Raw genomic sequence first — 25913 nt, forward strand, 5'->3', positions numbered from 1 at the left:
CTCCAACCTAGCTTCTGGTTTCCGGTATGGCAGCTCATCAGAGCTGAATCTGTGCATCGCTTCCCAACTCTATATTTAGCGATGAGTTGGTAGCTTGAAATCAGCTCTGCCGGGATATTTACACCACATAAATTCACAGACGAGTTTTGTGTTTTCCAGAGAGCTTGATGTTGAACATTAACCAGTACACCCCTGGTTCCAGTAATGCCATCTCTCTGACTCATTCCTCAGTCTCTAGAGGTGGTAGTTGCCCTTCTGTTGTTAGTCTTTCAGTTGCTTCAGCTCCTTCATTCTCTCTTTGTGTGACCGATTTCTTGTGTTAAATCGCCTCTCCTATAATACCTGCTGTAATTCCTGCTTTTCTGATGGGATCCTGACTGATATCATAGAGCATCTAACCTGGACTTCTCAGGGTAAGATTCTCAGGAGAAATATAATATTCATATTTTTAAAAGATAAGCAGAACTTGCAATAGAATGAGAAGATAAGGAAAGGGTATGATTCGGCATCATGTCCAGATTTTTGGTTTGGGAACATAGGTGGATAATGTTGCCATTTGTTAAGAGAGGAAGAAGAAGCAGAACATTTTGGGGATGGGGGACGCAAATGCTGAGTTTGAGGCATTCGTGGAATGCCTAAGGATAGATGTCCAGTAGGGTTTGACAGAATCTGAACACAGCAGTTATATCTTCCCCAGAAACCCTCCTCTTCTTTGTACCCTCAGTTGCCTTGCTCGGAGGATTGTTACATCTCTCTTCTGTACCTTTAAACTGCTGCTCCACGTTTCATGTACATCAGCTCAGTTTGCCTTTATCTTAAAAAAAAAAAAAAGAAAACTAAAAAAAAAATTATCAAAGTCCAGCTTTCTAACCACCTTTTTGGGGCTATATTACTCTTTTTCCTTTTATGAGTAATTTTGTTTCCATGGTAGTTTTTTCTACTTCCTTCTTACCCAATCTTCCTTAATATACTGAAACTAGTCTTTCATCTCCACTGGAACTGATTCAGAAACTAATCTTGGCAAATACAACAGCGACTTGCTTATTGCTAAATCCAATAGGCTCTCAACTGTGAGCTGGCCAGAGGTGCTAAATTCTGGTAAGTGGCCAGTAAACAGCAAATATTCAGTAAATGGGAGTTGTTACTATTATGGTTGGGCTGAATTAATTTTTTAAATTGTTATTGCTAATTTTTTTTACAAGAGGGATTATCGCAACAAATTCTCTTTTTGTCTGATTATTTCATTTCTTAGTGGATGTGTGTCTCTAATTACTTACCATCAAAACAATTAGTGAATTCAGCAGAAAAAATATATATTTCACAAATCATCACTTACCATCCTATGAAAAGAATGAAAATATAAACCCTACAAAAATTATTTGACTAGAATTTTCACCTTTCAACCAGTTGTTTGTTTCTTTACAAAGAGAGCTTCAAAATAAGCAAGCTGCCTTCGGGGAATGATAGGCAAAAGTATCTTCCTCAAAACTTTCTATGTGTTCTTGCAGTAGCCACAAATAGCTAGTAATCTTTCGTAAGAAACAGAGATGAGGAATAAGGGTCATTTACTAAGTGGCATGTTTGATTTACAGTCTTGTAGTTGCAAAGAATTAGCGGTGTATTTATGTTTCAGTAGCTCACACATAAAAGGCAGAGCTAGAGTGATGAGCAGACTTTTAAATCATATCTTTGCCTCAGTGTAAAAGGAATATGCTTTAATAGAACAGTGTGACCTCATCTTTCACTCTTTTTCAGAGGAAGGAACACAATCTACAAATGAGATGTGATCCCTTACTTTTTTTTTTTTTTCCAGCTTGCATTTAAAAGAGCAGTTCTTTATTTGCAGGCACTTTGAATGTGAAAGCTAAGATTTGACATGTATGTGTTTGTAATCATATATGCTCAGATTTAATCCTCATTCACAACTGATAAACCTCATGCTCTGAAGCAGGAAAACCCCAAGGCAATCTTGAAATTGTTAGTAAACTGGTATTCTCTGTAATGTAACACTGGAGATTGAACTGTGTGAACACATTCAGGGATCATTTCTAGATAAACTTAGCACAATTTTTATAATTGGAAGATTATATTGGCTACAATGATCAGTCTCATATACATCCCATATGAAACCTTAAAGATGATAAAATCCCATGATAGGAGGACTATAGGTATGATTTCATAAATGCTTAATAAAAACAAACGATGTTTTAATTTAATGAATAAGGAGATAGGAGACCAATATCATGTGGTGGCTCAGATGTTAAGAATCTGCCTGCAGTGTGGGAGACCTGAGTTCTCCCTGGGTTGGGAAGATGCCCTGAAGAAGAGCACAGCAACCCACTTCAGTATTCTTGCCTGGAGAATCCCCACGGACAGAAAAGCCTGGTGGGCCACAGTCCATGGGGTCTTAAAGAGTTGGACATGAGTGAGGAACTGAGCACACAAAACAACCTCTCTTGATGTTATGGGGAGGGAGGTGGGAGGGGGGTTCATGTTTGGGAACGCATGTAAGAATTAAAGATTTTAAAATTAAAAAAATAAAAAATAAAAAATAAACAACCTCTCTTTCATCACATAGAGAAGCTCTAAAGAAAATAAAATGCAGTGTGTACTGTAATCTATCATGATACATTGATGTACTGAGTAGAAAAATTCAGAAGGAGGAAGCGTTTTAATTTAACATAAAACACAACTGTTTTTGTATCATTTTCTCTAGTATTGTTCTTTTTCCTTTGTAGCTTTAAAAAGTATAATTTGCCTTACATTCACTCAGTTAGGTTACACCTAAAGACAGGACTAAAAACGACAAATAAGCAAACAAAAGAAAGAAGAAAAGAAATAAGTTAATTAAATTAAATTAATATGGAAGTATAATAAGTAAAATGTGAAAGTTCCTTTTCCTTGCTTCCCATTGACACTCTGCTTGCCAGAGATAACAATTTGATATGTGTAATTTCAGTTCTTTATCAAAATATCTACATGCAATTGTGGGTCAAATACACAAATTCATTCATGTATAAGCTTATATAAATATGTATACATATATATATGTATACATATATAGTGGTTGTTCAGTTGTTTAAGTCATGTCCAACTGTTTGTTACGCCATGGAATGTAGCTCTTCTGTCCTTGGGATTTCCTAGGCAAGAATACTGAAATGGATTTTCATTTCCTTCTTCAGAGTATCTTTCCAATCCAGGAACTGAACCTGCATCTCCTGCATTGTCAGGAGACTTTACTGCTGAGCCACCATGGAAATATATATCTATACATACATATATATATACATAAACATATAAAAGTGTGTGTATATATATATATGCACACACTTATTCTTTACATAAATGGGACCATATCATTTGTATTTTTTGGCAACATCAATATATCTTAGCTATCTTTTCATGTTAAAATGTATAATTCTAATGCATACCTTTGAATTAATTGATTAATCTGACACACATATTCATTACAAGATGTCTCTCTAGACACTGGTGACTTGATAGTAACCAATATATAAAATTTCCACAGTTTATTGTAATGCACACAGTCAAAAGCTTTGGCATAGTCAATAAAGCAGAAATAGACATTTTTCTGGAACTCTTGCTTTTTCCATGATTCAGCAGATGTTGGCAATTTGATCTCTGGTTCCTCTGTCTTTTCTAAAACCAGCTTGAACATCTGGAAGTTCACAGTTCACGTATTGCTGAAGCCTGGCTTGGAGAATTTTGAGCATTACTTTACTAGCATGTGAGATGAGTGCAATTGTGCGGTAGTTCGAGCATTCTTTGGCATTGCCTTTCTTTGGGATTGGAATGAAAACTGACCTTTTCCAGTCCTGTGGCCACTGCTGAGTTTTCCAAATTTGCTGGCATATTGAGTGCAGCACTTTCACAGCATCATCTTTGAGGATTTGAAATAGCTCAACTGGAATTCCATCACCTCCACTAGCTTTGTTCATAGTGATGCTTTCTAAGGCCCACTTGACTTCACATTCCAGGATGTCTGGCTCTAGATGAGTGATCACAGCATCGTGATTATCTTGGTCGTGAAGATATTTTTTGTACAGTTCTTCTGTGTATTCTTGCCACCTCTTCTTAATATCTTCTGCTTCTATTAGGTCCATACCATTTCTGTCCTTTATCGAGCCCATCTTTGCATGAAATGTTCCCTTGGTATCTCTAATTTTCTTGAAGAGATCTCTAGTCTTTCCCATTCTGTTGTTTTCCTCTTTATCTTTGCATTGATTCACTGAGGAAGGCTTTCTTATCTCTCCTTGCTATTCTTTCGAACTCTGCATTCAGATGCTTATATCTTCTGTTTTCTCCTTTGCTTTTCGCTTCTCTTCTTTTCACAGTATTTGTAAGGCTTCCCCAGACAGCCATTTTGCTTTTTTGCATTTATTTTCCATGGGGATGGTATTGATCCCTGTCTCCTGTACAATGTCACGAACTTCTATCTATAGTTCAGCAGGCACTTTGTCTATCAGATCCAGTCCCTTAAATCTATTTCTCACTTCCCTGTATAATCATAAGGGATTTGATTTAGGTCATACCTGAATGGTCTATTTGTAAGGCCTCCCCAGACAGCCATTTGCTTTTTTTGCATTTCTTTTCCATGGGGATGGTCTTGATCCCTGTCTTCTGTACAATGTCACGAACCTCAGTCCATAGTTCATCAGGCACTCTATCTATCAGATCTAGGCCCTTAAATCTATTTCTCACTTCCACTGTATAATCATAAGGAATTTGATTTAGGTCATACCTGAATGGTCTCGTGGTTTTCCCTACTTTCTTCAATTTAAGTCTGAATTTGTCAATAAGGAGCTCATGATCTGAGGCACAGTCATCTCCCGGTCTTGTTTTTGCTGACTGTATAGAGCTTCTCCATCTTTGGCAGCAAACAATATAATCAATCTGATTTCGGTGTTGACCATCTGGTGATGCCCACATGTAGTCTTCTCCTGTGTTGTTGGAAGAGGGTGTTTGCTATGACAAGTGCGTTCACTCGGCAAAACTCTTTATTAGCCTTTGCCCTGCTTCATTCCGTACTCCAAGGCCAAATTTGCCTGTTACTTCAGGAGTTTCTTGACTTCCTACTTTTGCATTCCAGTCCCCTATAATGAAAAAGACATCTTTTTTGGGTGTTAGTTCTAAAAGTTCTTGTAGGTTTTCATTTGAGAAACCTATATGCAGGTCAGGAGGCAACAGTTAGAACTGGAGATGGAACAACAGACTGGTTCCAAATAGGAAAAAGAGTACGTCAAGGCTGTATATTGTCACCCTGCTTATTTAACTTATATGCAGAGTGCATCATGAGAAACGCTGGACTGGAAGAAGCACAAGGTGGAATCAAGATTGCTGGGAGAAATATCAATAACCTCAGATATGCAGATGACACCACCCTTATGACAGAAAGTGAAGAGGAACAGAAAAGCCTCTTGATGAAAGTGAAAGAGAAGAGTGAAAAAGTTGACTTAAAGCTCAACATTCAGAAAACTAAGATTATGGCATGTAGTCCCATCACTTTACATGAAATAGATGGGGAAATAGTGTCTTCATTTAGGCTTCATTTTGGGGGGCTCCAAAATCACTGCAGATGGTGATTGCAGCCATGAAATTAAAAGATGTTTACTCCTTGGAAGGAAAGTTATGACCAACCTAGATAACATATTGAAAAGCAGAGATATTACTTTGCCAACTAAGGTCCATTTAGTCAAGGCTATGGTTTTTCCACTGGTCATGTTTGGATGTAAGAATTGAACTGTGAAGAAAGCTGAGCACGGAAGAATTGATTTGAACTGGCCAAAAAGCAAAATGGCTGTCTGGGGAAGCCTTACAAATAGCTGTGAAAAGAAGAGAAGCCAAAAGCAAAGGAGATAAGGAAAGATATAAGCATCTGAATGCAGAGTTCCAAAGAATAGCAAGAGATAAGAAAGCCTTCTTCAGTGATCAATGCAAAGATAAAGAGGAAAGCAACAGAATGGGAAAGACTAGAGATCTCTTCAAGAAAATTAGAGATACCAAGGGAACATTTCATGCAAAGATGGGCTCGATAAAGGACAGAAATGGTATGGACCTAACAGAAGCAGAAGATATTAAGAAGAGGTGGCAAGAATACACAGAAGAACTGTACAAAAAAGATCTTCATGACCCAGATAATCATGATGCTGTGATCACTCATCTAGAGCCAGACATCCTGGAATGTGAAGTCAAGTGGGCCTTAGAAAGCATCACTATGAACAAAGCTAGTGGAGGTGATGGAATTCCAGTTGAGCTATTTCAAATCCTCAAAGATGATGCTGTGAAAGTGCTGCACTCAATATGCCAGCAAATTTGGAAAACTCAGCAGTGGCCACAGGACTGGAAAAGGTCAGTTTTCATTCCAATCCCAAAGAAAGGCAATGCCAAAGAATGCTCGAACTACCGCACAATTGCACTCATCTCACATGCTAGTAAAGTAATGCTCAAAATTCTCCAAGCCAGGCTTCAGCAATACGTGAACTGTGAACTTCCAGATGTTCAAGCTGGTTTTAGAAAAGACAGAGGAACCAGAGATCAAATTGCCAACATCTGCTGAATCATGGAAAAAGCAAGAGAAATTCCAGAAAAACAAGAAAAAGCAAGAGAATTCCAGAAAAAACATCTATTTCTGCTTTATTGACTATGTCAAAGCCTTTGACTGTGTGAATCACAATAAACTGTGGAAAATTCTGAGAGAGATGGGAATACCAGACCACCTGACCTGCCTCTTGAGAAATCTGTACGCATGTCAGGAAGCAACAGTTAGAACTGGACATGGTTCTAACTGGACATTGGTTTCAAATAGGAAAAAGAGTACATCAAAGCTGTATATTGTCAACCTGCTTATTTAACTTATATGCAGAGTACATCATGAGAAATGATGGAATGGAAGAAACACAAGCTGAAATCAAGATTACTAGAAGAAATATCAATAATCTCAGATGTGCAGATGACACCACCTTTATGGTAGAAAGTGAAGAGGAACTAAAAAGCCCCTTGATGGAAGTGAAATAGGAGAGTGAAAAATTTGGCTTAAAGCTCAACGTTCAGAAAATGAAGATCATGGCATCTGGTCCCATCACTTCATGGGAAATAGATGGGGAAACAGTGGAAACTGTGTCAGACTTAATTTTTTGGGTTCCAAAATCACTGCAGATGGTGACTGCAGCCATGATATTAACAGACACTTACCCCTGGGAAGAAAAGTTATGACCAACCTAGATAGCATATTCAAAAGCAGAGATATTACTTTGCTGACCAAGGTCCTTCCAGCGAAGGCTATGGTTTTTCCAGTAGTCATGTATGGATGTGAGAGTTGGACTGTGAAGAAGGCTGAGCACCGAAGAATTGATGCTTTTGAACTGTGGTGTTAGAGAAGACTCTTGAGAGTCCCTTGGACTGCAAAGAGATCCAACCAGTCCATTCTGAAGGAGATCAGCCCTGGGTGTTCTTTGGAAGGAATGATGCTAAAGCTGAAACTCCAGTACTTTGGCCACCTCATGTGAAGAGTTGACTCATTGGAAAAGACTTTGATGCTGGAGGGATTGGGGGCAGGAGGAGAAGGGGATGACAGAAGATGAGATGGCTGGATGGCATCACTGACTCGATGGACATGAATCTGAGTGAACTCCGGGAGTTGGTGATGGACAGGGAGGCCCGGTGTGCTGCGATTCATGGGGTTGCAAAGAGTCAGATACGACTGAACAACTGAACTGAACTGAACTGAACTGTGGTGTTGGAGAAGACTCTTGAGAATCCCATGGACTGCAAGGAGATCCAACCAGTCCATCATGAAGGAGATCAGTCCTTGGTGTTCATTGGAAGGACTGATGCTGAGGCTGAAACTTCAATACTTTGGTCACCTCATGCGAAGAATTGCCTCAATGGAAAATCCCCTGATGCTGGGAGGGACTGGGGGCAGAAGGAGAGGATGATGAGAGAGGATGAGATGGCTGGATGGCATCACTGACTCGATGTACATGAGTCTGAGTGAACTCCAGGAGTTGGTGATGGACAAGGAGGCCTAGAATGCTGCTATTTATGGGGTCACAAAGAGTTGGACTCAACTGAGTGAGTGAACTGAACTGAACTGAATAGATAAAATATTTGCCTATAAACATTTGGGTTCTAGTGAAGGAGATTCATTATTAATATGTAGCTCAACGTTTAATGGGCTTATCTGATAGCTTAGTTGGTAAATAATCTGCCTGCAATTCAGGAGACCTCCATTCGATTCCTGGGTTGGGAAGATTCACTGGAGAAGGGATAGTCTACCCACTCTAATATTATTGGGTTTTGTTTGTGGCTCAGCTGGTAAAGAATCCGCCTGCAATGCAGAAGACCTGGATTCAATGCCTGGGTTGGGAAGATGCCCTGGAGAAGGGAACAGCTACCCACTCCAGTATTCTGGTCTGGAGAATTCCATGGGCTTTATAGCCCATGGAGTCACAAGGAGTTAGACACTACTGAGTGACTTTCACTTTCAGCGTTTAATGTTAGGAGCTGGTACATTTTGTGAAGAAAAATAAAGTGGGTTAAAATATTGAGAAGGTAGAAATCAGGATGCCACACGGTGCCATTCATGCAGAGCTTTTGAAGAGAATGAACCAGCTAAGAGAATGTTGAAGAAAGAATAATACAGGTAGAAGAATAAGAAAGTGAAAATGCCCTAGATTTTGAAACAGAGCAAGACATGAAGGAAGAGCGAGGAAATGAGTTCTCAGAGGCAGAAGCCAGATTACACAGGACTGTGGGTCTTGCTAAGGACACTGCATTTGATTTTAGTAACTTTACTGCATTCCTGATTCTTTTTTTACTTCATGGACGTAAATAGCTTACTTAACCCTTCTTTCCTAATGAAGGGAAAGTTTTAAGTGTTTCGTTTAAGATTATAAAGACCATCCTTTGCTCATCCTTATGCACAGGAAATATCTCTGCAAATTATATTCCTGGTACAGAATAACTACATCGAAAGATGAGCGCAATGTAAATGCTGAAGGTGCTGTCCCTTTGCCTTCCCAAAAGCTAACTGAACTGAACTGGAAAGCTAAATTTACATTACCACCCATGCAATGTTAGAAGTGACCATTTCTCTTTATTCTCTTCCACATAAAACATTGTCTTCTTACTTTAAATAATCCAATGGATGAAGAAATCGTGTCTCTGCTTTGTTTTAGTGTGCATTTTCACAATCATTAATAAAGCTGAGCACCATTTCCTATGTTTATAACCATTTGCCTTTTTTTTTTTTTCTCCAGGGAATAGCTATTAGTCAAATTTTCATCCTGGGTCAGGTCTGTGGCCAGCCTTTGGACTGGCTGTCTTTGGGTCAGTTGTCCACCCTTGGAACAGTCAGCTCTGTCTAGAGGACTTAGGATGTATACTATGAAACATTGCTCACTAAGGCAGCTCCTCAGCATGGGCTATAAGTAGTGCATGATTACCTATAAACTATATGAGTGAAACAATTACTCTGATTAATGCCCAGTGCAGTTTGATGGCGAGTGAAATTAGGAATGAAACACAATATTTATTGAGCACACACTAAATGCCAAGCTCTATTTTCGATGTTATGAGAGATGGAAAGTTACACATGGTGGTGTCATTGTTCTCAAGATACTTTTTATCTTATATAAGGGGAAAGGACAAGTACATAACTAATTATAATTCAGAGTGGAATATAAGGTCCCCAAGAATGACACAAACCAAATGATAAAGTAATTCTGAGCAAAAAAAAAAAATCACATTCAACTGAGAACTCTGCTAAGACTTAGAGCCCTAGATTTTGAATAAGCGTAGGATTTTTTAAAGTAAAAAAAGGACAAAGACAGAAGTAGAAATCAGCTACAGTCCCACCACTGAGAGAAAAATGTGTTTTTTTCTTTATGCTAATGACTCAATGTTTTTAAGGAGATCTTTCCTGATATTCGTGTATGTGTGTGTGTGTGTGTGTGTGTGTGTGTATATATATATATATATATATATATATCAGTTCAGTTGCTCAGTTGTGTCCAACTCTTTGCGACCCCATGGACTGCAGCATGCCATGCTTCCCTGTCCATCATCAACTCCCGGAGCTTACTCAAACTTATGTGCATCAAGTTGGTGATGCCATCCAGCCATCTCATCCTCTGTCGTCCCCTTCTCCTCCTGCCTTCAATCTTTCCCAGCATCAGGGTCTTTTCCATTGAGTCAGTTCTTTGCATCAGGTGACCAGAGTATTGGAGTTTCAGCTTCAACATCAGTCCTTCCAATGAATATTCAGAACTTAGTTCATATATATATATATATATATATATATATATATATATATGTTTGTGTCCAATAAGTATACTCAAATAGTTATACACAAATGGGAGCTTTTTGTGGGCAAATACAGTGTTTGGTTCATTGGCCAAACAGGTACTCAGGTGTTGAATGAATGTTTTATAACTTGTTCTTTCTTTGTTAATAAAGATATACCCATATCTATAATCATATTTGTAGATTGCATAGTATTTCATTACATGTTACTGGGAAAGATTGAAGGCAAAAGGAGAAGGGGCGGCAGAGACTGAGATGGTTAAATAGCATCACTGACTTAATGGATACGAATTTGAGCAAACTCCGGAAGACAGTGAAGAACAGAGGAGCCTGGGGTGCTGCAGTCCATGGGGTCACAAAGAGTCAGACACAGTTTAGCAACTGAACAGCAACATTCTTCAATGGATGAATGTTTAAGTTTATTATCAATTCTATTTTACTTTAAATGACATTAATAAGAGAAATCTGTGAATGAATCTATTTTATACCCATGTGATTATCTCCTTGGAGTAAAGTTTTAGAAATGAGTTTTCTGTTGAAAAGAATAAAGCATATTTTAGGCTTCCTTCGTGGCTCAGACAGTAAAGCATCTGCCTGCAATGTGGGAGACCTGGTTTTGATCCCTGGGTTGGGAAGATTCCCTGGAGAAGGAAATGGAAAACCATTCCAGTATTCTTGCCTGGAAAACGTTATGGATGGGGGAGCCTGGTAGGCTACAGTCCATGGGGTCGCAAAGAGTTAGACAGGACTGAGCCACTTCACTTCTTCACTTACAGCAGGGAGTCCCCAACCTCTGGAATGTACTGCCTGATGATCTGAGGCGGAGCTGATATAATAATAATAGAAATGAAGTGCACAATACATGTAATGTGCTTGAATCATCCCCGAACAACCCCCACCCCTGTCCATGGAAAAACTGTCTTCTCCAAAAACTGTCCCTGGTGCCAAAAAGGCTGCAGATGATTGCTTTAGAAGGTTGTCATGTATAACAGCCAAAAGGTACCCCTGTACAGAAATGTGAATGAAATTCTCACCAACAGGATATAACAACATATATTTTCACACACTAATCAAAATCAGGTTTTGACTTTTTGACATAGGCAGAAGTGAGAAATTCTAGTTGTTATTTAGTTTATGTGGTGTTTTAGGAGAGGGATGGGAGTGAGTGTATTTTCAACAAACATCATTTGAGATTAGCTTCATTTGATCTGGTTTAAAAAACAGGAACTTCTCAGTTTTTCCTTTTAATGGTTGGTAAGTGTCAAATTTATGTTACAATTTTTACTCTCGGCAGTCATAGAGTGCATCAGTGTTCTTCAAATAAGCATCAGAAAGAGATATGCAGATGTATGGTTCATCTTCTTGTATCACATAATAAACATGGATTGGAATTTGCATTATTTCTCTCTCCACTGTTAAAACCATGAAGTTATGCGGAGTTATATAGTCTCCTACTAAGCTACCAACCTTTATAAGTAGTTACACTGTTAACCACAGTGTGATTGTAATCAGGAGTCAACTTTCAGTTATTTCAGAAGAATGTTCTGTGGATGGTTGTGTCACTTACTAAGTAACTGTCTCTCAGCTCCAAACACATTTCTCTACTTGCTTTGTGAAGCTAAAGCTGGGATTCTGCAAACCTCACTTCTACTTACCAGCTGACCACAAGAGGACAGAAGGAGGAGACTGTAAAGCTGGAGAAGAAAACAGGGACACTGCCCTTCTGTGCATGCCTTGTTGGCTTCCAATCTACTTGCAGTTCCCTGAGTATCATCTTGACAATGCTTTTTCATTTCCCTGGGTAGCAGCTGTTGGGTTCAGTTTGCACTTTTTTCAACACTCATGGAGCAAGCCTCTCTGGGTTACTCTTACAGTACCACCATTAACCAACAGCATCACATCTTCAGGGGTTGGGGTCCCAGCATTTTGGGGTCTCTTCTCTAAGCTCAGAAACACTAGTACCCACTTAGTAACTAAACCCATTCTCTCTTCAAAAATCTGAGTTTCAACAATTCAGGACCACTCTTCCTCACCTAAATTTCTAAATTTTAAGTCCAACCTTTCCTTTTCATTCTTTCAGCCTCAGGGATGGTATCTGATCCCTAGTTGTTGCTGCCTCTATGGTACAATTGTTGTTCAGTTGCTCAGTGATGTCCAACTCTGCTACCCCATGGACTGCAGCACACCAGACTTCCCTGTCCTTCACCATCTCCTGGAGCTTGCTCAAACTCATGTCCATTGAGTCGGTGATGTCATCCAACCATCTCGTCCTCTGTTGTCCCCTTCTCCTCCTGCCTTCTATCTTTTTGTGTCTTTTCTAATGAGTTGGCCTTTTGCATCAGGTGACCAAAGTATTGGAGCTTCAGTTTCAGCATCAGTCCTTCCAATGAATATTCAGGGTTGATTTCCTGATTGACTGATTTGATCTCCTTGCAGTCCAAGGGACTCTCAAGAATCTTCTCCAACAACCACAATTCAAAAGCATCAATTCTTCAATAGTGTTTTCTTTTTCTTTTTCAGTTACTTGTGTGTGTGCTAAGCCACTTAAGTTGTGCCCAACCCTTTGGACCATAGCTCACCAGGCCCCTCTGTCCATGGGCTTCTCCAGGCAAGAATACTGGAGTAGGTTGCCTTTTCCTTCTTCAGGGTATCTTCCTAACCCATGGATTGAACCCACATCTCTTATGTCTTCTGCATTGGCAGGTGGGTTCTTTAGACCACTAGCTCCACCTGGGAAGCCCTTCAGTTACTTAATTCACAACTTTATACCTAGTTGAAAATTCCTAATACTTAAATTCTGTCTGTTTAATGACTGGTATAGTTTTCATTCCCTTACTGGACCTTGATGGAGACAACAGTCAACGAAGAACAGTGGAAGTTCATATTTTTTAGAACAAAGGCTATTCACTTTGTGAATATGTATATATCATGTATATATCACCCAACATACATGTGACTCCCTAGAAGATTTTCATGAGGCAGAGGAGGGTGAAGAGAACCAAGAGGTGAAGCCATTTCTTAATAACTGTGGTTTAGAAAACATACCCTGACAGCATTTCTTTCACCATGAAGAGCCACTGGATAGCTCTTTGTATTTTTTTCCTCCAAGGTCATAAAGTCACATCTTCACAGCAGTAGCAAGATGGATTTTCATGATGGAATCTGGCTAATAAACGGTTTCTTGCAGAACCAGGACATTTCAATGACCTGAGGTTATTCTGGAAGCTGCAATTACCTAAAGAGAATAACAGTAAGAACTCTTATTTATGGGAATTCAGGAAAATGTTATAGAGGTACACCATTGAAGTGGCCATATATGTAAGCTGTGGTTGAGAGAAACATCTTTTCAGCATTGAGATAAAATTCCTATGTTCAGTGACTGTGATATAACAGATCCTTCTCTATTGATCCTCATTCTCTATAAAATTTTATGCTTGTACAATTTCAGGTTATCCATAAAAGTTCAACAATGTTAAATAAGTCTTAAAGGCCAACATCATTGTTATTCTGAAAATCAAAGTGGTTGGTTAACAGTTTTCTAACTGTGTTCCAGTGAATCGAGCTAGCTGATTACAGGTACAGTCCTTTTTGTGTAATTAGTTCAAGGCTCTATCCCATCAAGTATAACCATCTAAAAGTAAATTCTATTAGATTTTGGCCTTTTGGCTAAGATCAGGTGTAGTAAGAGGGCTTCCTATGTGCCACAGTGGTAAATAATCTGCTTGCTAATGCAGGAGACGCAACAGGTGCATGTTCAATCCCTGAGTTGGGAAGATCCCCTAGAGTAGGAAATGGCAATTTGCTCCAGTATTCTTGCTGGAAAATTCCATGACTGAGCACACATAATACATCAGCTTTCCTAAGTTATTGATAATTATGAATATAATTTCATCTGATATTGAAAAAAAAAGTGACCAAAAATCTCAAAAGCATTTTTTTCTATCTTATACAAATAAGTTCAATGAAATTCCAGATGTTCAAGTTTTTTGAGAAAAAGAAGAGGAACCAGAGATCAAATTGCCAACATCCACTAGATCATCAAAAAAGCAAGAGAGTTCCAGAAAAACATCTATTTCTGCTTTATTGACTATGCCAAAGCCTTTGACTGTGTGGATCACAAGAAACTGTGGAAAATTCTGAAAGAGATGGGAATACCAGACCACCTGACCTGCCTCTTGAAAAACCTGTATGCAGGTCAGGAAGCAACAGTTAGAACTGGACATGGAACAACAGACTGGTTCCAAATAGGAAAAAGAGTACGTCAAGGCTGTATATTGTCACCCTCCTTATTTAACTTATATGCAGAGTACATCATGAGAAACACTCGGCTGGAGGAAGCACAAGCTGGAATGAAGATTGCCGGGAGAAATATCAATAACCTCAGATATGCAAATGACACCACCCTTATGGCAGAAAGTGAAGAAGAACTAAATAGCCTCTTGATGAAAGTGAAAAAGGAGAGTAAAAATGTTGGTTTAAAGCTCAACACTCAGAAAACTAAGATCATGGCATCTGTTCCCATCACTTCATGGGAAATAGATGGGGAAACAGTGTCAGACTTTATTTTTTGGGGATTCAAAATCACTGCATATGGTGATTTCAGCCATGATATTAAAAGATGCTTACTCCTTGGAAGGAAAATTATGACCAACCTAGATAGCATATTCAAAAGCAGAGACATTACTTTGTCAACAAAGGTCTATCTAGTCAAGGTTATGGTTTTTCCAGGAGTCATGTATGGATGTGAGAGTTGGACTATAAAGAAAGCTGAGTGCCAAAGAATTGATGCTTTTGAACTGTGGTGTTGGAGAAGACTCTTGAGAGTCCCTTGGACTGCAAGGAGATCCACCGAGTCCATCCTAAAGGAGATCAGTCCTGGGTGTTCACTGGAGGGACTGATGTTGAAGCTGAAACTCCAATACTTTGGCCACTTGATGCAAAGAGCTAACTTATTGGAAAAGTCCCTGATGCTGGGAAAGATTGAGGGCAGGAGGAGAAGGGGACGACAGAGGATGAGATGGTTAGGTGGCATCACCGACTCAATGGACATGAGTTTGGGTAAAGTCTGGGAACTGGTGATGGACAGGGAGGCCTGGCATACTGTGGTTCATGGGGTTGCAAAGAGTCAGACATGGCTGAATGACTGAACTGAAGTGAACAATGGAATATCAAATGTCATATGTCTACAGTGACTTTTTTGGTACATTTGTTGTTCAGGTGGTATCATGTCCACTCTTTGAGATCCCATGCACTGCAGCATTTCAGCCTTCCCTGTCCTTCACTATCTCCCAGAGTTTTCTCAAACTCATGTCCATTGAGTTGGTGATGTCATGAATTCTCATTCTCTGTCATCCTTCTCTTGCCCTCAATCTTTGCCATCCTCAGGGTCTTTTCCAGGGAGTTGCTTCTTTGCATCAGGTGGCCAAAGTATTGGAGCTTCAGCTTCAGCATCAGTCTTTTAGTTGATGCTGAAATATGGTTTCAGGTTCACCCAGTGCAGGTGTCATCAGAGGTCACTGAATCTGTGGCTACTTCTGTTCTTGCTACTATTGCCACAGCTGTCTCAGCACAAACTTGGTATGAAAAATGAAAATTAACGAGTAAGTGAATCAACAAATCTTGGTGCTTCTAGCTTGTTGACCACCTCTACCAAAGGAAGATGGTCTCTGTTCTTGTATTAGTCAGAGTCGAGCTTAGAGCTGCAGTAGATATCTGACCATATATAATTTCATATAAAGATTTTAAGCTATGTGGAAAGTTGTTAATGAACTCAACAGAAAAAATGAAACTACCAAAAATAGAAGTTGCAGGAAGCAGAAACCATGCCTAGGTCTAAGTGAACAAGGAAGAGGTTGGGATTATTTATTTTAAAAGCTTTAAAGGAGAGACTTGCGGAGGGGAAACTCAGACATTTAAAGAGATAGAGCTGGTGGACTGGTGCCTAGTTTCTCTGCAGAGGATGTGATGAGGCTGTTTCTATGAGTTTGGCGGTCATGGGGGGAATCCAAACAAGATGTAACTGCAGCTATGGAAGAAAGTGCCACAGCTGGGGTTTAGAAGCAGTGTCAGGGTGACTATGGAAAGAGTTAATACAGCAGGTCTGATGTTGCTCTTTGAAGGGCTTGCTAGTTAAGTCTGTCACATAAAAACTTGGCTGAGATTTCCCTCGTGTTCCTAAATAATAAGGCTGTTTTATGTGCCTTGGGCACTGAACTCTGCTATACCAGTTTTCCTAGACTATGTAAACAATGTGATTGATAATAAATATCTGCCATGCTTCTGGGAATCTAGAATTTTGGAAATCATAGCTGGTTTTGTAGGGAGAAAGTCCCAGTGTCACCAACCACCAATGAAAACTCTGGACTTGGAATGGCATCAGCACCATGGAGGCATGAGATAGCCCTCATTTCTGTCCCCTAATTCAACAACAAAAGTCTGGCATCTACACACTGACAACAGTGCCTTTGTGGAATCTCTGGGATCTAGCACCATATGCCAAGGGACAGAGGCAGAGACTGACCCACCCTGGCATTGGGCAATAGACAGGTAGACCTTGGTCCTGGTTGTGGATCCTGCAGAGACTTTTGAAATGGCTGTAGCCCTTCCTCTGTGGTCCAGGAGCCTCTGGGAAACACTGTTAGACAGTCACCCTCAGACAAGAGAGACTTTGTAAAAGTGCCGCTTTCTAGAAGAGAAGCTCCACCTCATTGCTGGAGCAAAAAATTACAAGTCTGGACACATCTGACTAAGAAGAATGGCTTGACTTTACCCACAGCCCCCTTCCCCCAAGGCGACAGGGCTCAAGCCAAGAGAGATCTTCTTGGCCCATCTTAGCCAGGATTCTCCCACAGGGCATAGCAGAAGCATGTGAGAGAGCCCTCAACTTCCCCAGCCATGTGAGATGCTGCCAAAGGAGCTCATTTCTCTCTCTCCTCATCCAGATACCTGAATTATGAGCTGGATGACTGAGGGGGGTGGGCGGTGAGAAAGGGGAGGCTGAGAGCACAACAGACAGAACCCTTCTAGGGTATTAAAAGACATGACTCTGGGACCACCTGGTGGTTCAGTGGCTAAGACTCTAAGCTCCCAGTGCAGGAGGCCCAGTTTGATCCCTGATCAGGGAACTGGATCCCACATGACCCAACTAAAGTTTCCATGTGCTGCAGCTAAGACCTGGCTCAGCCAAATGAATTTTCTTTTTTTTAAGACATGAATCCTACTAACTGCATCATGGACTCCATCAAGAAGCTCACCCATGAGCCACTAGGAACACCTTAGCAATGGATCCCCTGATATAAGTAACATGAAGATATACAACTCACCAGTAAAGGTAAGCTGATAGACAACTTCAGAATATGTTAACAGTATAATACAGTAAAATGTTAAACACTTAATTCTAGCATCAAGATTAAAGGATGAAAATATTAACTATAGCTATAACAAGTTGTGAATGGATGCACAATATGAAAAGAGAGAAATTGTGGCTTGAAAAGCATAGGAAGAGGAAGAAAACATGTGAAGTTCTTGTATGCAATCAAAGTTTACTTAAGGGGTTTCCCCACTTCTATCCCTGGGTCAGGAAAATTCCCTGGAGAAGGAAATGGCAACACACTCCAGTATTCTTGATTTGGAAATCCCATGGACAGAGGAGCCTGGCGGGCTACAGTCCATGGGGTCTCAGAGTTGGACACGACTGAAGTGACCGAACACGCAAAGTTCACTTGTTCTCAATGTCAAACAGGCTACATTATAAGATGTAAGCCGGATCTAGGCAGAGATTAGGATCACCTCGCTGCTGTTTTCCTATTTCGAGGGATTTTCCCAATTTTCAGCTGTTCTGTTAAGTTTGTCTTAATGTTTGACTTGTCAGGTTTTTTGCCACCTAGACTGCTCATGGTTGGTGAATGCATTCAGTAAAGAAAAGCATCTAACTCACAAATGTGCATCCGTGTCATGCCATCTTTAGCGAGTAGATTTCTTCTGCTTTCATCCTGCTTTTCCAGAATGCTTCCTCTGGTTTTCAAAGGCTTGAACAATTTTACCAAGGATTTGTCAGTTTACTCTTAGAATTTATGTTTCACTCCTGAATTTGAACAAGAAGCTCCTTCCCACACGTTCATATTATCCCTTCCTGTACTTACTTCCTTAATTAAACATCATAGAATTTTATATCTGGAATGTTTCTTAGAAAGAGTGTAATCATCTCATTTCATGTAAGAAGCACCAGGAGACTTGAAAGGTGAGATGAGTGGTCCAGGGTCACAGAACCAGTTAATGGCTTGGTTTCCTGATTTAGTCTTGATGAATCGCCATGATGCTGGTGCCAGGAGCACTGTGTGGTTCTAATGTAATTGAATAGTCCCCCAAAACTGAAAGATACCATCCCAGCCATCAGTACATTCATATCTGTTTTGGGGAAATCAAATACACACAATAAAGTATAGCGTGAAAAATTCTAAAACCAACTTGGCTCCTAATTCAAAGTCTAACTAAATATAGACAGGAGAGTAATAGGGCTGCAAGTTCAGGCAACACACCTACTGTGTGTTTACTAATTTTACAGCCTTAGCAAAGGAAAAATGTTAATACATCATAAATTCATTTAGTTTTTCAGGTCCCAAATGTATAGTTCTGGTAAATACATCACTCCTATAGTACTGGTTAAGTGTTAGAAAGGCTTTTGAAATTTTGGCAAGTAAAAAAAAAAAAATATTAAGTGCTTGGCTTTCTGTGTCTCTCTCATTACAAATCCTCTGCAAATCTCTTCTGATAGAAAACTGCATCCTATTTCTAGGAGTAGAAGATATAAAGACTCATCTTTAGGAAACATCAGTTTCCTCTTCATCCTTTCATCTTTGGATCTATTAACAGGAAAGCCATAATTTGTTTCTAGAGAATTCCTGTGTATTAAGAAAGCTCTTGTTTGCATTTGAAGAGCAGAAGCTTATTTTACTTGTTTGTTTCATGAAGACTCCTTTTCATAATGGAATAACATAGGCATAGAGCTAAATTGGCTACTAAAATATCTGAATTGATAAATTACACAAGGATGAAAATAAGTAGAAAATAGATTATTTAATTTTATGTAAATATTTAAAGTTTTTTATTTGTAGCATACAACATAATTTTCTTTAAGACCACATTCATATTCAAGGCCAGTTGCTACTTTTACAGATATGCTCCATTTAGTTTTTGCTTAAAGCCTTTGAATGCCTTATTATGTGAACTGGTTTAAAGTAATTAACATATTATAAAAACAGTGCTTTTAAAACTCTAGGAGCAATTAAATTTGTGTTATTTAATCAGTCATTTCATTTGAATTAAAAGTTTTATAGATTAGGAATTAAAATTTCCAATGCTTTTGCAAAATTCCTCCTTATTTTCAAACAGGAAGCAGCATTCTGTTACCTTTGTCAGGTGGCCAAATAAATATTTTGACTCACAGAAATAGAAAGAACCTATCTTATCATTTTCTCCCTGCAAAAGAAAGGGAAGAATTTTGAAGTTAAAAGTAATGTTTTGAAGCTGATTGAACCAAAAACCTCTGAAGTGTAATTTTTAGACAAGCAGGGAGTTGTGGAGATCTTTACATAATAGGTTCTGCAAGTGGCCACAGATTTATTAAACTTATTTATGTAAACACTGAGGCTAATATCTATTGACTGGGAATACAATGATTATAAGAGAGTTTCATGGGTCTGAGGGTTTTCCAGGTGGTGCTAGGAATAAAGAACCCACCTGCCAATGCAGGAGACCTTAGAGATCTGAGTTTTTTCCCTGGGTCGGGAAGATCCCTTGGAGGAGGGCACAGCAACCCACTCCAGTATTCTTGCCTGGAGAATCCCATGGACGGAGGACCATGGGATTCTCACAAAGAGTCAGACACGACTGAGACGACTTAGCACGCACACACACATGGGTTTGAAGAGCAAAAGTTTTTTTGTAATCAGGTCCAGAGATCAGAAAAGAGGAGCTTATTGCTAATGGTTATGCTGAAGTGGTACTTTTTGGGAGCAAAAAATGAATTTTATGCTCAAAAGTAATTTAGGTTGAACTTTATTTTATTTTTGAAAATTAATACTTAAAATGAAAACAAGGTCAGAGAAAAGGAAATAGTTTAAGCAAATCCAAGAAGCCATGTTTGATATGATTTTCACACAAAAAAATCATGATTGATAACATGCCTATTGGTTTGGCTATGGCCGTTGGTTTGAGAATATGATTTTTGAATATACACATTTCAAAGTGAATCTTTCTTTCTGGGAGAGTGGAAAGTGAATTACATCAGGCAATTCAAGAAGCAGAAAAAGACCTCATTAAGGTACTAGATATCAATACCTTCCACACTAGCCTCCCTGACATTCTTACCATGACGATGAATTTGTGGTTTTTAACCACTGCCCTTCATATAAGGATTAATATGTTTACCTATGCAAATATTAATTTTAGAAGTAAATTAGTTTATTTTACTTACTGGACATTTGAATATATGAGATACAAAATAGATACATTTTGATGAAGCATGAAATGGGGTAAGTCTAGATGACACATTGTGACCTGGGTTGTAAGTATTCCCAGAAGAGAGAGGAGAAAGGGAAGATACTGATGATGGATGTCAGTCATACTGCTCTGCTGTGAGTTTGCAGGAAGGGATATTTAAATGAAGATAAGTCCCCTTAAAAAAGCATGTTGATATTGCTCATTAAAAGTTAAGAACTCACTAAGGGAAAAAAATTCAAATGTTTTAAACTATCTTTGTGCTATAAATAAATTAATTCCACTCTTTTGGGGACAGTTTTAAGTTTTATTTTGATATTATTAGTATTATATAGTTTAAATATTTTGGGTATAATATTGGCATCATATAGATATTTGTGAGTAAAGGCTTGGCATTCAAATGTTTAACTGCTCCTTCCCCCCCCCCCCCCCAAGTAAACCTCAGACAAAACATTGTCAACAAAGAAATTAATCAGTCTAAGAAAGAAATGGGAAATTGGTTTTGAGTCAGATTTAAGATTATAACCCAGGAATAGCAGCTCAGAAATCTCTGAGGACTGTTTCCCCCTTTAGAAGTCAAGGTAGAGTTATATGAGTTTTGAGACTGAAGGCTGTATATTAAATGACGTATTACTGATGGTTTACACAAATCAGATCTAAGTGTCATCACGGCCCCTTACAAGATCAGGAAGGAATGTTATCTTTAAGGAATTGCCTTGATGCTAGGAGAATGCTGCTCTTTATGGCTGAACAGGTATGTCTGCTGATGGGAAGGTTGGCTGATGCATGGCCCAGATACACAATGCAAATAGGGGGAGAGAGGAGGCCAAAGGGCAGAGAGATTTTTTTTTTTATGTTTACATTTTTGTCTTGCTGTAAAATATGACTTCTTTTTCATAAAACTATATTTTATATTTCTAAAACCAACAGACTTTAATGGTGGATTATTTTTCTTACATTAATTACACAGGTACTAGTTTCTTAGCTGGAGATCAAGTATACTACCAGTGTCAGTTGAGAGATAAATATCTTTGAACTCCTGATAGCGAAGAGCTATAGAAATAACGTGCCATCTCAAGTTTGTAAAATGGCCTCCGTGCATCATACAGCTTGTCTCAAATGGAGACCAAGAAAGCAAGGTCACTTTTAATCTCTGTGTACATCTTGCTTTCCTGGCTCCACACTAATCATTCATTGTGTTTCGCATACTGGAAGGGAGAAGATGAAGGATATAGAAGAATTCACTTTGAAAACATGTAGTCAATGTTGCATATCCAAAAGCTCCCAGGGGATTAAACAATCAGAAAGCCCTACATCATTTGCATTTTAATGGATAAAATAAGAGTTGAAACATTTCTTTACACTTAAACTACCATGAAAAAGCCTGTGTAGCTAATAGGACTGAAGGGGTGGGGAGAGGGTGGAAGAAGTGGGGACTGTATAAAATTTAAGGAAAATTTATTTCTTTTAGAGAATTGGAGCTGGGCTGATTAAGTCAAGGTGCCTGTCGCTGCTAGAGACACATTTTCCTAATGAAAAGTACTGTAACTTCAGACCTTTCACATTTTCCATGAATAGATGTCATTACTCATTATCACATTTATCATTACTTGTAAAACAGTGAGGTGACAGCAGGGGAACGGACTAAAATAGCGTTGAAGAAAATTTGGTCCTGGCTTAGGTAATTTAAATGAAAGCTTTTTTGTTTTGCAAAAGCAAAAACAACCTCCATCCTTACTCCATCATACCTTTGGGAAGGAAACTCACATGAAGCACTGGGCCATTTTTATGAAAAGTGACCACAGTTTTTGTCCCTCCTCCTCTAATTCTAAATTAGAAATGATAAGAGCTTGACTGGTAAAATTCTGAAACAGATAATGAGTTTTTTTAAGTGATAATGACTGAATCTCCTTATTTTTAGAAACCCATTAACAGGTATCTCTTTAGTCATGGAAAAAAAATCTTCATAAATATTGAATTGTGCTATCACAGGTACAAGTTTTTTCAAATTATGGAACCAGACTAATTTCACAGGAACTATTTTCTATTAATTGGTTTTAAGATTTAATCAAGTAAAGACATCATTTATTAATTCTAATTTGAAAAACCAGAAAGAAAAGGTATAACCTGATTATCTTTAGTCAAACATCTTCACATGTTCATTTGAGTTAGAAATTGAAAACAAAAGGTGCCCCTGTGCCTTGTAAGTTTCTCCAATTCAAAGAACAGGATTTATCAATGGGAGTCTGCGGCAGGCCTTAGAGTGATATCTTACTGCCAAAAGAGAGAATGGAGACAGTTTGGCTAGACTTGTAACAAGGATAGAATAGCCGTTTGTTGAATTCTTAATTAGCCTAGCTGACAGGAAGAAGGCAGTAAACTGTACATTACAGCCAAAGTTCAGCAGTGCCACGTTTCCAATAAGCAAATCTTGACTATGTTCTTCAGATACTAAGTGGTAGTGAAACCATTAAGAGGTCCCAAAGCATACAATTTTGAAAGCTGAAGATTAGTACCCCTTGTAGACAGGAAGGTCCCATAGCTATCTAGGTTCTATCGGCCACTAAACGTTCTCTCATTGTTGACAAGGCCCCATTCAGAGCACATAGATATTTTCAAATGTAATGATTATATGTTATAAATACTTGCCACCAACTGCTCAAGATAATGTACTGGACCTAAAACATTGCAGAAAATGATGAAGAAGTACGTCAAAACACAAACATACTATAGATCTGTAGATCTACAGATTAGACTCATTTTTACTCAAGGAATTGTCATGTATAAAATAGGCAAATAAGGGTTTTGCAAATTATTGTAGAAGTAGATTTGCCAGTGTCTGCCACTGACAGATTTATTATTAGAAACAACCCTTGTTTGCAATGTAAGACATTTTTATAACAAGGAATCTGACTTCAGAAGTGTGTCTTTTCTAACATTCTCTGTAAGTTTTTGATGTCTGTGTTCTCTTTCCCATCTTTACTGCTAAGCTAATTTAACTATTGCTTACTGGTTTTCAAGAAAAATATGGTAAATGAATTTTTCAGTTTATATTTTTTAATTATTTACAAGGCTAAATGGAGACAGGAAATCAAAGTTATCAGAAAGTATTCTTGTCAAAGATAGCGACTGTGTTTTGGAGCTTTCTAGTTTTGAATGATCATGAAGATTATTTGAATTGAAGATATTCAGGTTGGAGCAGAAGCCTTTCTTCCTATTTACGTTATTTACGTAATTAAATTACAGGACCTTGTGCCACATCTGTGGGTTGCCAGAAGGTGGACTGATCATTGAAGACAACTTTTTTTCTTCCTGGCTCCCTATCAAAATCAGGTGATCACCAAAAAATGGCTGGACTATCGCTAACGACAACCTCAGCTCTGGGAAACCTTGAAGAATAAAAGTTAAGGATTCCATAAAACACAGCATTTACTGTAAAGACATCATTTTTTGACGCCCTCTTCTCCTCAAAATATAGAAGTGTTTGTCCAGGAACAAAGACTGTCTTACTCAATCTAAGGCCACATTTACATGTCCTTGGAAGAGAAATTTCACATTTGCATTCTTGAGCAATAAAACTGAACAGAAAAAAAAAAGTACTAATCTTGTTTATGCGCTAATTTCTTAGAGACTAAAGTATTACAATAACCTCTCTGATAATTAAAATTATCAACCCCAAGCAATTTTTAAAAGAGGTTTGAAAACTAGTAGGACTTGCTTGTGTTTGTATGGCTTATTATATTTCCTCAAACACCTGGCACAGTTCCCAGCAGAGTGCAGGTACTTATTCATTCATTCATTTAATAAGTATTTACTGAACATTTTCTATGCCCCTGGATCTGTGTAAAGTTAGTGAAATACAGTATTGCATAAAAATATTTCCCATGGACAGAGGAGCCTGGAAGGCTACAGTACATGGGGTCATGGAGAGTTGGACAAGACTTAGCAACAACAACAACAATAAATAAAATCATTTATGCTTTATTCCTGCATGGAGCTTATCATCTAGTGGAAGAAACAGACTTATACCAATAAATTTATGTAAAATTATAACTGTGTAAAATTATACCATGTCAAGTATGTAGATGGAGTGGCTTAAAGTGCTATTAAAGTATGAAATAGAGACATTTAACCTAGTCAGAGGACGTCAGAAAGACTTATTCAAGGAAGCAGGCAAAATTGGGAGATGAGAGATCCTTAACCCTGGCTACGTTCTAATGAAATTGATGCAGAATGAAGGAAAAGCTTAAATATACAAAAAAGGAGAAAATAATTTAATTAAGATCAAATGTAAAAAGATAGGTGATTGAATATTTTAGAGTTTGAGGTGTAGGTGGGATATTCATACAGAAGAATTGGGTAGGTAGCTCTGTTGCTTTGCAGAAAAGTTCTAACCATAGAATCCTTAGTAGATGAGTTAGAGCTAAAGTACAGTAGGTTGAATAATGCCCCTTCTCACCCCCAATATGTCTACTTCTTAATTCCTGGAACCTGGGACTATTAGTTTATAGGCAAAAAGGACTTGGTAGATGTGATTGAAGTAAGAACATCTAAGATTAAGATCCTTCTGGGTTATGTGGGCAGATCTAATGTTTTCTTCACTGCAATGAAATGCTAATTTTAAGGGAGACTCAGGAGGGGCCAAAGTCAGAGGAGGAGGCAGTGTGAAGTGAGCAGATACTGAAGTGCTACTCTTTGTATACAGAGTGAGGGGCCACAAGAAACACAAGTGGTCCATAGAAACTGGAAATGGAGAGGAAACTGTTTTCTCCTCTTGGAAAACCCAGAAGAAACCAGCCCTAGTGACCGCTTGACTTCAGCCCAATGAAGCTCATTTTGGACTTTGAACCTCCTCAGAGTTGTAAAAGGATAAATTTATGTTGTTTTAAATCCATAATCCTTTGTGACAGCGACAAAGGGAAACTAAAACATATGGAGAGGATAAAAGAGGGCAGATATACAACTCTAAGGAAGACTCACCTCTAGAAATAATAGTAGGAGAATGTTCTAATGCAGAATGTAATATTTTTGTTGTTTTAGTCACTAAGTTGTGTCTTGAATCTTTTGCAACCCCATGGACTATGGTCCACCAG

General features: G+C 38.6%; 1 long non-coding RNA gene across 1 annotated transcript; it reads left to right on the forward strand.

Moving 5' to 3' along the window:
• Positions 1-229: 229 nt before the first annotated feature.
• LOC138418765 (uncharacterized) lies at positions 230-24416 on the forward strand. Its single transcript, XR_011248714.1, has 3 exons — positions 230-413; positions 17531-17653; positions 24067-24416. It is a non-coding gene; the product is annotated as an uncharacterized lncRNA (long non-coding RNA).
• Positions 24417-25913: the final 1497 nt, after the last annotated feature.

Source organism: Ovis canadensis, chromosome 1 (assembly GCF_042477335.2).
Source record: "Ovis canadensis isolate MfBH-ARS-UI-01 breed Bighorn chromosome 1, ARS-UI_OviCan_v2, whole genome shotgun sequence".
NCBI classification, from domain to species: domain Eukaryota; kingdom Metazoa; phylum Chordata; class Mammalia; order Artiodactyla; family Bovidae; genus Ovis; species Ovis canadensis.